Raw genomic sequence first — 16,363 nt, 5'->3', positions numbered from 1 at the left:
TTCAGCACCAGCTTCATCATGGCTGGCCCATCAAAGAATGGTATCTCTTGCGCTCTAATACCATATATAAATCCTGTCAGATCACCTTCCCACTGGACTTCCTTGTAATCTTTGAAAAAGGCACTATGCACAGCTAACAAAACGTACTTTATATTTCTCACTACTTATCTTTCCATTGTTGAGGATATGGCCTTTCATGGTTAGCTCATTGGGAAAAAAAAAGAAACAATGGATGCTCCATCCCTGACAAAACGTCATTTCCTTTCTTGATGGTGATGGGCTCCGGGAGCTTCATCACGTAGTTGTCAATCATCTATTTGTTGGATTTTCCATTGTATGGTGGATATCTGTGCCATAGGCTTGAACACTACTGAAGCTCATGCACAATTCAGGATGGTTAGGATGAACCCAACCATCACCGATATTTATGTTAATCTCTGTGTCCTTATTGGGAAGTCTTAAGTGACTAGGAAGGAGCAAAACTAATAGTACTTTATCTTGTTTATTTATGAAAAGAATGTTTCACTACACAATTTCTAATGTAATTGTCACATGTGTTCCAAAGAAGTCAATCAACTCATTATTTACTTTTGTCATTAATTTTGTTGACAACTGGAACAAGCAAGGGATGATATGGCCCAAAGATTTGTGCTCCACAGAACGCAACATCTGGCTCGAACGACGGAATAATGTTGGTTTCCCAATAAGAGTGATCACATTGCTGCATATACATGCTGTCAACCAGATTGTGGTTCCCGTTTATTAACTGTAAAGCAAAAATTTTTGGAACACCTAGTGATGGCATCTTCATTGGCTTCAATAGTTTCATCACAAAATTCTAACACACTGTCAATACTAGCATTTTTATCCATGAACACCTGAACCACACACTCATCATAACTAATTGACATGCCTGACTTCTTCTTCCTTCTGATAAATCTCAAAAACTATGCTTTCCAAAGGAATTTCTATTATTTATACATCAGCATCATCTTAACATGCATAGCATTAAAAACCAATTCTGAGCTACATTCTCAGTACAGTTTAATGTTTTTGAAATGGTGTTTTGAGTTAAAATTATTGTGCAGAAGCCAACACCTGCACCACGTGTCAGGTGACCACCCTCTACAGAGAGAGAATGAATCTTTTCTTGAACTGAAGTAGACTATTGCTGATGCATCAGTCGAGTCATTTACTGAGACAAAAAGTTTTCACTGAATGATTCAGACTTGAGACTGCTTTAGCTGTCACAAGACAGACTGGAACACAATGGTAGGAACTCCTGAGAGAGAAAAATAAAAGCATTGTGAGTTCTTATCTAACTATTACATATGTAATGGTAGGACCAATTGAATGCGGAAAAACAATGTTAATGATTGACAACTATCTCTTATCTCCATGATAGTTGAAAAAGGGAAAAAGTCATTTGTATGTCTACTGGAAGGGTTTGGATCAATCAAACTACCAAGAATTCATGAAAATGTGTCAGAAGGTTGGAGACAGAAATGAGAACATCATTCATTCAAAATAATGATGAAATTATCCCACTGAATGATTGTTAAGACCACTCAGTGATTATGTTCAATGACTTCACCCTCAAAAATCAGAATGTCATTAGAGAATATTTAGATGCTCAGACGTGCTTAAAGATGCCACAGCAATTTGTGAGAGACAACCTAGTTTTTTTTAAATCTTTATGAAGGATGACGGAAATTTAGAACATATTTACCACGAATTTATTGGTCGTGATCTATGTTATAACAACTTTAAGGAGACGAGTAGTAAATACTGGAATAAAGGTCAGTTCAGTTTTTTCACGATACACATGACTAGAAAGGCCAATGACAGCAAGTACAGAAGCATAATTAAGGATTTTTTGACAACACGAATGTAGATGTTCAACATGTACAATGTAGGGATTCATCAAAAAATTTACGTTTTTTCCCCCTTAGTAAGTGTTGTTAAAGTACGATGCTGAGGTTAAAAAAGTCAAACAGAATAGAAAGAACAGAGCAGATTTGATGCAAGCCTTCCGAACATGGAAGAAACAACCATGAACAGAACATGAAAAGAACAAGAAAGAGGATCAAGCAGTCATTGATTCCATCAAGCAAGACAAGAAAAGAATTGAAGGCTTTGGTTAACACTGTGTTGAGTGCTATCAATGAAGACAGAGAAATGGAGAAACAAATGGTTGCTTACCAACATTGCCTTTTTGAAGACATTCACAGCATATCAACAATTAAACATTTCAGAGGTCCAGAGTATGAAAGCAGCAGTGTGACTTCATACACGTACGAAAATTTCCTGCCGACCATCAAGTTTCAACTACAGTAAACTGTCAATTATCTGCAGTGGATTATCTCTTTGCATTTATACAGGGCTATCTCCCCTCTTTCTGCTGAAAATTTTCCACTAACCTAGGAGTTGTCACGGGTGAGTGTAATCATGTGTTAAAACACGAGTGTAGAAACCAATGTGCTCCTCAAACACTGCAAGAGCTGGACTGTATTTTTATTCAAAAGCAGAATTTTCACATATATTGTGATGATTAATGTAGAGTTCATTATAAATATTAATTAATGATTTAAACTATGATACTGTAATTAATTTCTGTTTTGAACAATCCCAGTTCATTACTGTGAACTTTAATTACAGATTATATGCATAATTTGATTATCCGTGGTTTTCAAATCCACAGTTACTGTGGATTATCAGGAGATTACTGTACATTTGAATTTTATGGATTTTTTGCCATTTTTGTGTGTCTGGACAATAATTTCATTTGTTGAACATGAATTTCCAAGTAAAATGTTTGTCTGTTGTGTCTGTCTGTCTTAATTCATTCATTTTCCTTTGCCTTGAGTTTTTCAAAGTAAACAGAATCTGAAAGAAAGATGCAGGACATGCTCAAGCCATCTTTACACTGTGTCCTGTCTGAAGATTACTCTAACTGTCACAACAATGAAGAATCTATAAAGGTTTATGCTGTAGAAGAGTTGGTGAAGAAGATATGTGATCATTAGTTATTTTCTTCATTTTTTATGATGAATATGTGGATGATGCACAACAAAAATTGAACAACAAATTACCAGCCCTCCTTCATTCTTGCTTGGGGTTGTCTTCATCTTGATCTTTTAGTTGAAATTAATTGTTTTTTTGTTCGAATCTCTTCCTCCAGCCAATGGCTGGAACAGAATCAATTCTGTATGTCTTCAAATTTCAATATGTATCTCTCCTTGCCATGATGGTTTGGATGGGATTGTTGAAAATAATTACTCTGATCACTCTTATAGAGTTTCTAGTTGTTTTCAGTCTTTTATTGTTTCTCATCCTACAATTTTGAGCTTTTTAAAGTTTTGCAGTATTTCCTTGCCTTTTGCTTGTACAGCAAGTTTTCTTTGACTTCTAAGATTAACAGTGTTTATAACTAAACTGTGCTGGGGAACGTGTATCCACTAAAGGTAGAGACACAGTTTGTCTTCATTTCCATGAACAGTTGTTCATTATTATGATAAAAGCTTGCAATTTCCTTTCAAAGCCTACTGTGGCACCTCATTTACATTGGGCTCCCAAAACTGGTCTTCGTACACCAATTTCCCAATACTGCTTCTGGGTGGTTATGTAAACACATCAATATTAATTCTTTCATTTCAAGCAGTCTCTTCCCATATTGTTGCTGTTGAGGATAATTTCGCATTCTTTTTTTTTACTCTCCTTGCATGGGAAATTAAATGTTTCATCTAATATTTACACAGCTCTACTGTGCTGTAAATTTTGGCAAAGTCGTATGTCCATAGCAAATAAATAATAATTTCCCTTGTGAACCTCTGTCAAAATTTCTGGCAGCTCTTTTAATGAGTGTCTAATGAAACATCAGACAATTTTATCTAGTAAGTAATAAGGAAATCTTTCAAATAATCTGTTTAATGCCTTCAACCATATTTCTTAGAGTGCAATAAATATAGAATTTTTGACTTACTTCGTGACTTGCCAAACTGAACTAACAGAATCTTCACTTTAAGAAATTGTTGAACCTCCTACAAGCCCCCACCCTTTTTTAACATTCAATTAGAGAAAGAAAAAATTAGAAAATCAAAATTAAATTACTGCCAGAACACAGAAACAAGGGAAAAAATCCATAGATTCAAAGGTGCAAAACAGTTAAGGTTTTGTGGCCACTTGACAAACTGTCTGCTGGCTTTTGACTTGAGTTATTTGTCCTACATTGATTTGATAACTCTTCTATAGTTTCACAAACACAGATGGCTTTCATTGTCAAGGCTTCACTTTCCATTGTTAATATGGTTTCAGAAGAGACGGCTGATGTAATCGTGGAAATTCCACATTATTTCGTTGGTGAAATGAACACGTATCTTAAGTATGATGAACACAATGCTCATGCCTCCTATTTATGACACTCACAAAAAGAAGAAGAAGAAGAAGAAGAAGAAGAAGAAGAAACTGCAAGGTTACCAATACGTAGGTATGCAGATATGCATTGACACAACAGCTGACATCATCAGGTGCGGTGATCACAGTGAGAGAAGCCTCCTATTTAAGACAGTCAGATGTCACCACTAGTGTTGGCAAAATATTGTGGAATTTTCACAACATCTGATATCTTGCCCAAGAACCATATTTACAACTAATCAGTGGGGAAAGCCTCAAGTGACACATACTATACCTGTCCTGGAAGGAGATGGCAAAAGAAGTGAGCAGGTTTGATAAACTTTGAAGTAAGAGGAACAGACTTCTGCACACACTCACTTTCTTATTAAGATGCCGAGATCTCAGAATTATTCTGACTTTTGTAAAGGTTATGTACTTCATGAACTGTGCAACCACCAACAGAAGTAAAAATCAAGCCAGCCACAGACTGGAGAGAGAGAGAGAGAGAGAGAGAGAGAGAGAGAGAGAGAGAGAGAGAGAGAGAGAGAGAGAGAGAGAGAGAGAGAGAGAGAGACTGGACTTTGTCAATTGATTTCAAGACACAAACTTCATAGACAGACCATGTACAAACTTACAGACAAATCTCTGTTCAACATGACAGTTTCAGTATTCGCGCCCACTCTGAGGACACAACCTGTTCTGCGTATTATTATCAATGTTGGACAGAGAATCCTTAAACTGCCCAGGGAAGCTGCTGAGGATGTCAGATGGTAGACTTGTTGTGCTCTGGCTTCTTATTTTATGACCAACACTTTGAACAGACTGATGGTGTAGCAATGGGAAGTCCCTTGTCAGCCATTGTGGTCAATCCTTTTACAGAAGGTATTGTGGAGAGAGCACTTCCAGGCACCAGACTTGAAAGCTACTTACTTTTGGTGATATGTGGATGACACTTTCGTCATCTGTCCACAGCGCACTGGATCGCTAGATTCATTTTTGCAACCACTATATTCTCTCGATTCGAACATTAAGTTTCCGATGGAGATTGAGAAAAACAGCAAACTACCATTCCTGAATGTGTTGGTGCGAAGAAATGAGGATGGCATCTTGGGTCACTCTGTGTACCATAAACCTCCACACGTGGACAAACTTACAGGCCACCAGTTGTCACTGTCCTCCACGATGAAGCGGGGTGCTTAGGAAATCAGTCCACAGAGCATGAGCCATACTGGATTCAGACAGCTTATCTGAATCCATACTGCATTTTTGGAGAATGGATACTCTGAAATAGAAATTTGCTGGTCATGTCAGACAAAGTGGGGAGCTGGAAGAAACTGATGAATGAAGAAGAATGGTCATATTTCCATACACTGGCAGTGTTTCTTCAAAATTAGGATGATTATTGGCCAAATGAAGTTAAATTCAACTTTTTTCTGCCAACAGAACTCTGAACCCATTCAGGCGCAGTGTAAGGTGATCTTGGTTTAACGAGACCTGGTGCCATAACATGCCCTGTAGCTTTGGGTTGTAGTACTTTGACAAACTTGTCACATTGTGGCAGAAAGATGTGTTGAACGTTGACAACACATGTCTATCCCAGCCAGAGAAATCTGCAGTGGCCAAACATTGTCTCAGTACAGGATTTTTATGAAATACAAAAACAGTAAGTTCTTTCGTATTGGGACAGCGTTATTGAAGAAGCAGCGAAAATTCAAAGCTTAACTAATGTGCCTAACAGGGACACAGGATATCAATCCAGCACAACATGAAATCCATCACTGGCTATGTAAGCAGAACTACAAGTCGTACAAGGAATGATGCTGTGGTGGCGACATAGATATTTGGTTTACAATTTCAGAAATAGGTACCTGCCAGAATGGACACACATTTTGGCAGGCATCTCCTGGCAGAGAGCACTGAGGTGGCCAATGGTAGTGCAAAATATGACAAAGCCTCTGCTTCTGCATGCATCATCTGCCGTTTGTCGTAGCTATCTCTCTCGCTAACAATCTGCATATTTGTGCTATTGGTCACAGAAATTTGGTGCATTTATACATGCACGGTTTTTCTCTGACAGTCATATATAGGAGGCTTCAGTCACAGCCTGAGTAGTGTATTTCCCCAAATCTGAAGGTGTGTCAGTTGCACCAATGAAATATTGTGGAATTTTCGTAATATACAACATCTCACCCGAGAATCAAATTTACAGTTAGTCCATCAGGATAGCCTCAGGCAGCATCTTCTATTGGTGGTGGTGGACTGGAGTCAGGCTCATGGATGCAGAGTCTATGTACCTGGCACACCAATGTCTGGGGGCTTTTCTGTGTTCATTACCACTCTGGTTCTTTCCTTGCTACCTGCAATGGTCGTTTGCTGCAGCGGGGTAATACAGGATCTGTTCACCATGAAGACTCTCTCTTTCTTGTCTCTTTCTTGTCAAAGCAGTTGTCATGTTTGTGTATTTCTGTAGCGTGACAGTAGCTTGAACAAGAAAGAGGAAAGCCTTAAGGTGAACCAATTCTGAATTCCTACCCAGCAGCAAACGACTGTTCCAGTTAGAAATGTAAATGAAAGGTGAATCTTTGACAATGGTAGCCATTAGTGCTGATGAAACATCACAAAATCCATCAAACAACTGTTCACCAAAGAACCTGACACGGAAGCCAACAGATGATTCAAAGGTAGTTGAATCTTGATGGTTGGCAGCAAAGTAATGTGGTTTTCATACATATGTGAAAGATGTCGCCATTATCAGACAAAGTCTTACACAGTAGTGGAAATCCGTGCAAAAGATGAATATTTGCAGGAAAATAAAAATTGTTAGCTGTAATAATTGTGTAGAGTGTATATGCAATAGTATGACATCCAGTATACCAACTAACATAGTCAAATGTTAGAGTATTTGACATCACTAGTACATTATACAGCCAGACATCTATGATTCATAAGGTAAAGGGTGTAAGTCACTGTAAAAGTAGTCTGCTCTGTGTGGTATTAGTGTGTGCATACAATCCTTTCCTGCAAACTGGAAACAGACAACATAAGTGATGTGTGTGTCTTGTATATAAACCGTGAAAATACCATTCGCGTCGGCCGTTGTGGCCGAGCGGTTCAAGGTGCTTCAGTCTGGAATCGTGCAACCACTGTGGTCGCAGGTTTGAATACCACCTCAGGCATGAATGTGTGTGATGTCCTGAGGTTGGTTAGTTTTAAGTAGTTCCAAGTTCTAGGGGACTGATGATCTCAGATGTTATGTCCCATATCGCTCAGAGCCATTTGAACCAATGCCATCCAGAAAACAATTATGTAATGAAAAACCAAATACCACTGCATACAAGGAAATGGGAGTCTCTAACTGTTGAATTGGCAAGGTGTTGAAATATTTAAGTACAGTGATTAATAATTGCATTAGATTAGGTGGATGATATGGACAGAATGGAAAATACGGGCAAAATTATCTGAGGCATCAAAACGATTACTTTCATGCAAAGAAAGGGCCACAAACAGTTATTATTCTTAACTAGTTGCTGGTGTAAAGCAGCCATTAACTGCCAGATGTATACAACAATTTTGTTGTATGAAAACATCCTGCATTCAAGAAAAGACTGCAGAAACCTGCTCCAACACCCAAACATAAACGGGAAGGATAGGAGTATGGTGAAGAACGTTTATGATGGATGCCAGAATGGGATAAAGTGATCTTCAATAATGAGAAGAAGTTTAATTTAGATGGGTTGGATGGATTTCAAGATTACTGCCGTTATCTGAGAAGAGACCAGTAGGTAAGGATGAGCATAAATTTTGTAATGGAAGTATTTTAGTTTGTTCAGCTTTTTGCACTAAAAGTAAATCACATATTGCTTGGCTCAACACTAGAATAAACTCTAAAATGTACACTGTGATGTTAGAGAAAGAACTGATTAGAATGTATGAAGACTTAGTGGGATGAAACACTATTTCATCAATAAGGTAAGGCATATATTTGTGTTTCTGCTACAGCCCAAAACTGGTTCGAAGACAAAGGTGTCCGTCTTTCCCTGGTCCACATGTAGCCTTTGACTTGCCATTGGAGAGACAGCTTACATGCCCGAGTGATACAGGTACCCATACCATAGATTCAACCACAATGGAAGGGTATCTGTTGAGAGATCAGACAAATGTGTCATTCCTTAAAAAGGGCAGCAGTCTTTTCAGTAGCTGTAGGGGCAACTGTCTGGATGACTGAGTGAACTGGCCTTTTAATGTTAACTGAAATAGGCTCGCTGTGTTGGCACTGAACGGCTAGATATATAGTGGAGTTTGGTGGGACGAGGAACAAAATTTTTGATCAGATGAATGCAGGGTTATAAAATAGAATAAAATAGGCGTAATGTAGGAGTAGGATTCATAATGAATAAGTGAACTGGGATGTGGCTACTATGAACAGCATACTGAATGGATTATTGCAACCAAGACAAACACAAAGCCAACACCCATGTCAGCAGTAGAAATTTTTTTCTCAATTAGCTCCACAGATGATGAAGAGGTACAAAAAATGCAAGAGAAAATAAAAGAAATTATTCAGACAGTTAAGGCAGTACAGTAAGCAGATAATGTTGAAGGGATTAGACTAGAAAATGAGACACTTACAATAGTAAATGAGTTTTGTTAACAGGGAAGCAAAATAACTGATGATGGTCATGTAGGGACAATATAAAATGTACACTGGCAATGGCAAGATAAGCGTTTCTGTAGAAGAGAATTTTGTTAATGCCGAGGATAGATTTAAGTGTCAGAAAGTCCTTTCTGAAAGTTTTTATAGAGTGTAGCCATGTATGGAATTGAAACATGGACAATAAACAGGTTACACAAGAAGAGCATAGATGCTTTTGAAATGTGGTGCTGCAGAAGAATGCTGAAGATTACATGGGTAGATCTGTGGCACAATCTGACTAAAAAAGGGTAACAGTTGGTAGGAAACATTCTGAGGCATCAACAGATCACCACTGTAGTACTGGAGGGAAGTGTGTGGGGTAAAAATTTTAGAGGGAGACCAAGAAATGAATACAGTGAATACAGGAAGGAGATTCAGAGGGATATAGATTGCAGTAGCTACTCAGAGGAGACAATGCTTGCATGGGATAAACTAGCATGGGGAGCTGCATCAAATCAGTCTTTGAACAGAAGATTACAATAACAAGGAAGACAAAAATTCTGAGAATTTAGTATTGGAGGGAAGTGTGTGTTGGTGGGGTTGGTTTTGTGTGTGTGGGGGGGGGGGGGGGGGGAATCATAGAGGGAGGTCAAGAGAAGAACACAGTAAGTAGATTCAGAAGAATGTATGTTGCAGTGGTTATTTGGAGAAGAGGCTGGCACAGGAGAGAGTAGTCTGAAGAGCTGCATCAAACCAGTCTTCAGAGTGACAACTGCAACCACAACATGCCTCAGATATTGTACTATCACTTTTGCAGAAACCCTGCCTTTATACTGATCCCCACAACAGTGTATTTAATGAGTGGGGAGAGCATGCCATTCGACAAATTGATATGTAGTCTCATCTACATTCCATAACAACCCAAAAAATGAAGCACTTGAGTTATTGAAGAGAGAGAGAGCCTTCATGAAGTGTTGGGCACATATGGTAGAGGTGTTCAAAAACATGTCAGGAAAGTAGGAATATCAACAATTTAGGAAAAGACAGATTGCTATTTACTGTAAAGAACAGAGATAAAATTGCAGGCAGGCACAAGCAGAAGACACTTTTTACCAGCAAAAGAGTACAGAGAAATGCACACCATACATACACACAAGCAAGCACACCTCATACACACAACCACTGCCTCTGGCAGTTCAGACCAGAATGAAACTACCATGTGAGACAGCAGCTGCAATCTTGAGGAAATCCCACCTTCTAGATACTCCCAAAAATCCAGAAACTAAACAGCCCTGGATGCCCCATTGTGGCTTGCTATATTGCCCCACTGAAAGAATTTCTGCCCTCATTGACCAGTACCTACAAACAATTGCTTGTTATCTAGCCTCCTGCAGAATACCAAGCGAGGTGGTGCAGTGCTTAGCACACTGGACTTGCATACAGGAGGACAATAGTTCAAACCCATGTCCTGCCATCCTGGTTAAGATTTTCTGTGGATTCCCTAAATTCGCTGTAGGCAAATGCCAGGATGGTTCCTTTGAAAGGGGCATGACCAACTTCCTTGCCCATTCTTCCCTAATCCCTCAGGACTGATGACCTCTTTTACTGGACCTCTCCTCCACCACCACCACCACCACCACCACCACCACCACCACCACCACCACCACGATGCCTATTTGTCATTGTTGATGTCAAATCCCTATACAACAACATCCCTCATGCTCACCACTTTGTGACTATTTAATGCAACCTTTTCCAGCATCCTGCAGACTCCAGACCAACTACATCACTCCTCATGCACCTTAGTAACTTTATCCTAACTCACGGATGCTTCTCTTCTGAATGGAAGGTATATAAAAACAAATCGGCAGCACAGCCATGGGCACCTGCATCGCACCCTCCTTTCTAGGAGGGGGCCACCATAGCCTTCCTAAATTCCAAACCATTAAGTCTAGTTCAGGTTCATTAATGATATCTCAATGACCTGGACTCAGGGCCAAGTCTCCCTATCTTCATTCCTTCACAACCTGAACACACTCTCTCCCATCTGCTTCCCTTGTTCTTCCTCAACCCAGCATGCCACCTTCCTTAACATTTACCGCCACCTCTCTGATGGCTCCATCCTCACCTCTGTCCACATTAAACCCACCAACCATAAACAGAATCTGTTTGATAGCTTTCATCCCTTCCACACCAAAAATCCCTCCCTAAACACATAACCACCTGGGGATGGCATATCTGTAGTGACAGGAACTCCCTTGCTCAGTATTCTGAGGGTCTACCCCAGACATAGTCCATTAACAGAGCCCCTGTGCCATTTCCCCTCACCACCCCCCCAATCCTCCCACCACTACCAAGAACCAGCCAAAAAGAGTGACTCCTTTGTCAACCAGTACCAGCCTGGACTGTAATCTCTGAACCACATCCATCACCAGGTCTTTGATTATCTATCATGATGTCGTGAAATGAGGGACATCCTACCCAAGATACTTCCACCCTTCCTAAAATGGTGTTGCATCACCCACCCAAACTCCACAACATCCTTCTCTATCACTATGCCACTCTCAATACTAATCCCTTGTCATAAGGATCATATCCCTGTGGAAAACCCAAGTGTAAGATCTGTGCAATCCACCCACCTGTCACTTCCTGTTCCAGTGTTGATGGGACTATCCTACCCCATCAGAGGCTGGGTCGTCTGTGAAGGCAGCCATATGATTTACAAGCTCTGCTTCAACCACTGCATAGCTTTTTATACTGGAGTGCACTTATAGGGGAAGGAGTAAAAGAAAGGGCTCTGGAAAAATATGGGTTTGGTAGTAAGAATGAAAGAGGAGAAAGGCTATTTATGTCATGCAATAAATTCCAGCAACTAATAGCAAATACTCTTATTCAAGTACCACAAATGAGGTATACTTGGAAAAGACTGGAAGATACATGAAGATTTCAGTTAGATTATATCACAGTTTGGCAGAGATTCTAAATCAGATATTGGATTGTAAGGAGTACACAGGAGGAAACATACACATATATCATAATTGAGTAGTGATGAAGAGTAGGCTGAAGTTCAAGAGATTACTCAGGAACAATCAATGTGCAAAGAAATGGTATACAAAAGTACCAAGGAATGAGGAGATACAATTGACGTTCTCTTAGGCTATAGATACTGTGCTAAGGAATGGCTCAGTACGGAGTTCAATTGAAGAGGACTGGATGCCTCTAAATAGGGAAATCACAGACACTGGAGAGAAAAACATAGATATGATGAAAGTAACTGCAAAGAAACTATAGGTAATACAAGAAATACTTCATGTGATCAATGAAAGGAGGAAGTACAAAAATGTTCAGGCAAATTTAGAAATACAGAAATACAAGTCACTTAGGAACAAAGCATATGGGAAGTGCTGGGAAGCTAACACAAGTTGGCTGCAGAGAAAATATGAAGCAATCAAAAATGAAATGATTGTTGGGATGACTAGTGCAGTATACAGAAAAGTATAAATAACCTTTGATGAAATTAAAAGCAATGAAGGTAACATCAAGAGTGCAATAGCAATTCAACTGTTAAATGCAGAGAAGAAATCAGATAGGTGAGTGGAGTACACTGAAGGCCGGTAAGGGGGGAGGACTTTTCTGATGATGTGATAGGAGAAGAAACAAAAGTTGATATGGAAGAGAAAGGGGATCCAGTATTAGAATCAGAATTTGAAAGAGCTTTGGGAGAGCTACATTGAATAAGGCAGAGCGATAGACAACATTCCATCAGGAGTTCTAAAGTCATTGGGGGAAATGTCAACAAAGTGACTGTTCATGCTGATGTGCAGAATGTATGAGTCTGATGATATATTGTCTGACTTTTGGAAAAACATCATTCACAAAATTGCAAAGACAGCAAGAGAAGACAAGTGTGATAATTTTTGAACAATCAGCTTAAAAGCTCATGCATCCAAGTTATTGACCAGAATAGTATATAGAAGAATGGGAAAAAATTGTGTATGTCTTAGATGACAATCAGTTTGGCCTTAGGAAAACTAAAGAAGCAGAGGGGCAATTCTGACATTGCAGGTGATAATGGAAGCAAGACTGAAGAAAAATCAAGACACGTTCATAGAATTTGTCAACTGGAAAAAGCACTTGACAATGTCAAATGGTGCTAGACATTCAAAATTATCAGAAAAATAGGGGGGGGGGGGGGGGGGTAAGCTATAGGGAAAGATAGGTAATATGCAATGTGAACAAGAAGCAAGGGGGTAAGAATAAGAATGAGAGACCAAGAATAAAGTGCTCATATTCTAAAGAGTGTAAGAAAGGGTTATTGCCTTTCACCCCTACTGTTCAATCTATACAGAAAAGAAGTAATTGGAAAATAAAAGAAAGGTTCAAGAATGGAATTAAAATTAAAGGTGAATGATATCAATGATGGGACTTGCTGATGACATTGCTATCCTCAGTGGAAGTGAAGAAGAATTACAGAATCTGTTCAATGGAATGAACAGTCTAATGAGTACAGAATATGGACTGAGAAGAATAATTAAAGGAAAATGAAAGTAATGAGAAGGAGCAGAAATAAGAACAATGAGAACATTACATCCAAATCGGTGATCCCGAAGTAGAGAAAGTTAAGGAATTCTGCTACCTAGGCAGCAAAATAATCCACGATGGTCAGAGCAAAGAAGACATCAAAAAGAGACTAGTACTGGCAGAAAGGGCATTCCTGGCCAAGAGGTGTGTACCAGTTTCAAACATAGGCATTAAATTTGAGGAAGAAATTTCTGATAATGTACATTTGAAGCAAAGCTTTGTATGTTTGTGATACATGTACCATGGAAAAACCAGAAAAGAAGAGAATCAAAGCATTCAAGATGTGGTGTTATAGAAGAATGTTGAAAATTAGGTGCATTGAGAAGGTAAAGAGTGAAGAGGTTTCCTGGAGAATTGAAAAGGAAAGATATGTATGGAAAACCAACGACAGAAGAAGGGACAGCATAGTAGGATATGTCTAAAGACATTGGGGGATAACTACCATGGTAATTGTTTATGATGAAGATGATGATGTGAAGGGTGCTCAACGTAATGGTCATCAGTATCCTAACAAAAAGTCAGTATGCCAATCTCATCAGTGGGGATGAAGGCCTACCCAACAAGCAGAGCAGCCTGCCTCCCCCCCCCCCCCCCCCCCTCCACACCCCGCTTCCACAATTTAGAGATGAGGCCTAACAGTTCACAAAAATTCACCACTCTTAACACTGCAATCAGTATCAGTGAGGATAGTGGGCAGATCTCCACCAAGACTGAAGTTGCCCTAATAACAGTAAATAGGACACACATTGTCATAACATGCTGAACTGAAAGTGGCACAGCACAAACTTCACAGAGTGGTGGATCCTCCCACCAGAGGAGGAAAGTATGTATTAAAGACCTATGTTGGGCATGCAGCTCAATAAGCAGAACCTCTTCCCAGCGGTGAGGTTGGCACGAAGTCCGCCACACTTGTGTGGTTGATTTGAGTGACTGCAGTTGGTTTTCTGTCACCTGCAACCACTTAGTCTCCTACTAATGCATGACGCATTTGTCAGAAATGAGATGATGTCTTGCGACATTATAGGACATTGACAGACACCACCATCGCAACATGCCTCCTCAGCTGTTTTGTAGGCTGTGTCATTTCCCTCTATCCCAATGTGGCCAGGTACCTAGTAGAAGATCACCTCCTTGCCACAGTGTTGGAGCCGCTGTAAGGAATCACAGATCAAATAGTCTACTGGGTACATTTGGTGAAGTGCTTGTAGTGCACTAAGCCAGTCGGAACAGAAAAACACTTTTTATGATAATATCTGTGGATCTCTTCCAATGCCATCATAGTGCCATGAACTCAGCATCATATTCTGTGAATTGTTCTGAAAGACACAATTTGAATACCCTTTCAGGGAAAACCATGGCACAACTGTGAACATTCTCTTGCTGGGAACCATATGTATAAGCAATAATAAAACTGTAATTTGTACTTAAAATGGAAGAGAATGAAGTTGTAAAAATATAATCTGGAGTACAAATTTTCTTGTACTGTATCAAGATTAAAATTATTTTGAGTTTCTGAAGAAACCAAGGTGGCAACACATTCCATCCCTGGCAGTCATTATAGTAGAGGGAGCTGTAGGAGGTAAAAATTGTAGAAGACAACAAAGATTGGAATACACCCAGCAAATAATTGAGGGTATATGTTGCAATTGCTACTCTGAGATGAAGAGTTTGGCACAGAAATGGAATTTGTGGCAGGCTGCTTCAAAACATGCAGTTGAGCATAACACGGTCGATTTCAATGGCTGGATCACTAACCGAGCCATCTGGACCCTCCCCTTTACCACCAGGTTTTCTGAGCTGTGCAGATGGGAGTTATCCTTACAACATACTCTCCGATCCCGGAACTAATCCCAGGCTCAAACAGTATAACATATCACCATCACACCCTCCTCCCAACAGTTTCCAACCCCCCTTCCCCCCCTGTCGTATCACCTCCTCCCTATTCTTGACTCCCAGGATCTTCGTTTTCCAACTTTCACCAATGCACCTATCCATCTTTTCTCACTACTCTCATTTTCACTCCTTTTTCCCCCACCTTCTGCCCCACAACCTCCTAAAACTACATCTGCTTGCATTCTAGTCCCCACACACTCCACCAGGCAGTTATTCTGTTCCTGCCACCCATACACTACAATCCCTTCTCCTTCTCTGCCCCCTCCAGACTGCTGCTGCCATGCCACTTGGCAGTTGCATTCTGAGCTGAGGTACCGGAGTAGTTGTGCGTGTGTGCACGAGATGTACTTTCTTAACCTTACAAAAAATAAATAAATAAATAAATCATGCATCATTTGAGAGAAATTTATGGGTTTTTCACCACTTTTTTCACCTAATTGGCTGAAATTTTTGATTTGAGGACAGTGAGGCCACAACCCAAGTATAAATCCACTCACGTTAGGTGCAGCTGTGAGGATGTGAGGCTGGGCTGTGAGGCGAGCAGTCTGCCAGATACATCAGGTATTGCAGCGAGGAGGTGCAGTCAGCCAGACTGACCGGATGATGAAACTGGCAGGCAATGGCGTTGGCCCATCAGTTGTGCAGAGAGGTGGGGCAGTTGGCACATCAGGGGGGTGTCAACGGCACCTGTAAAAATGTGCAGTTTCATGAAAAGGTTTTATCACATTGCTGTGCAGTCTGGCATTAAGGGAGGAAAGGAATTTAAATATTAATGCCTTTAATGTTGTCAATGAAGAGATATACTTGCAATGAGGTAGTCTTGTCAGGCAAACTAGAGAAAAATAAGTGGCTTAATTTAAAATA

This window comes from Schistocerca serialis, chromosome 5, assembly GCF_023864345.2.
Source record: "Schistocerca serialis cubense isolate TAMUIC-IGC-003099 chromosome 5, iqSchSeri2.2, whole genome shotgun sequence".
In the NCBI taxonomy this organism is placed as follows: domain Eukaryota; kingdom Metazoa; phylum Arthropoda; class Insecta; order Orthoptera; family Acrididae; genus Schistocerca; species Schistocerca serialis.
This window is presented reverse-complemented; position numbering follows the sequence as displayed.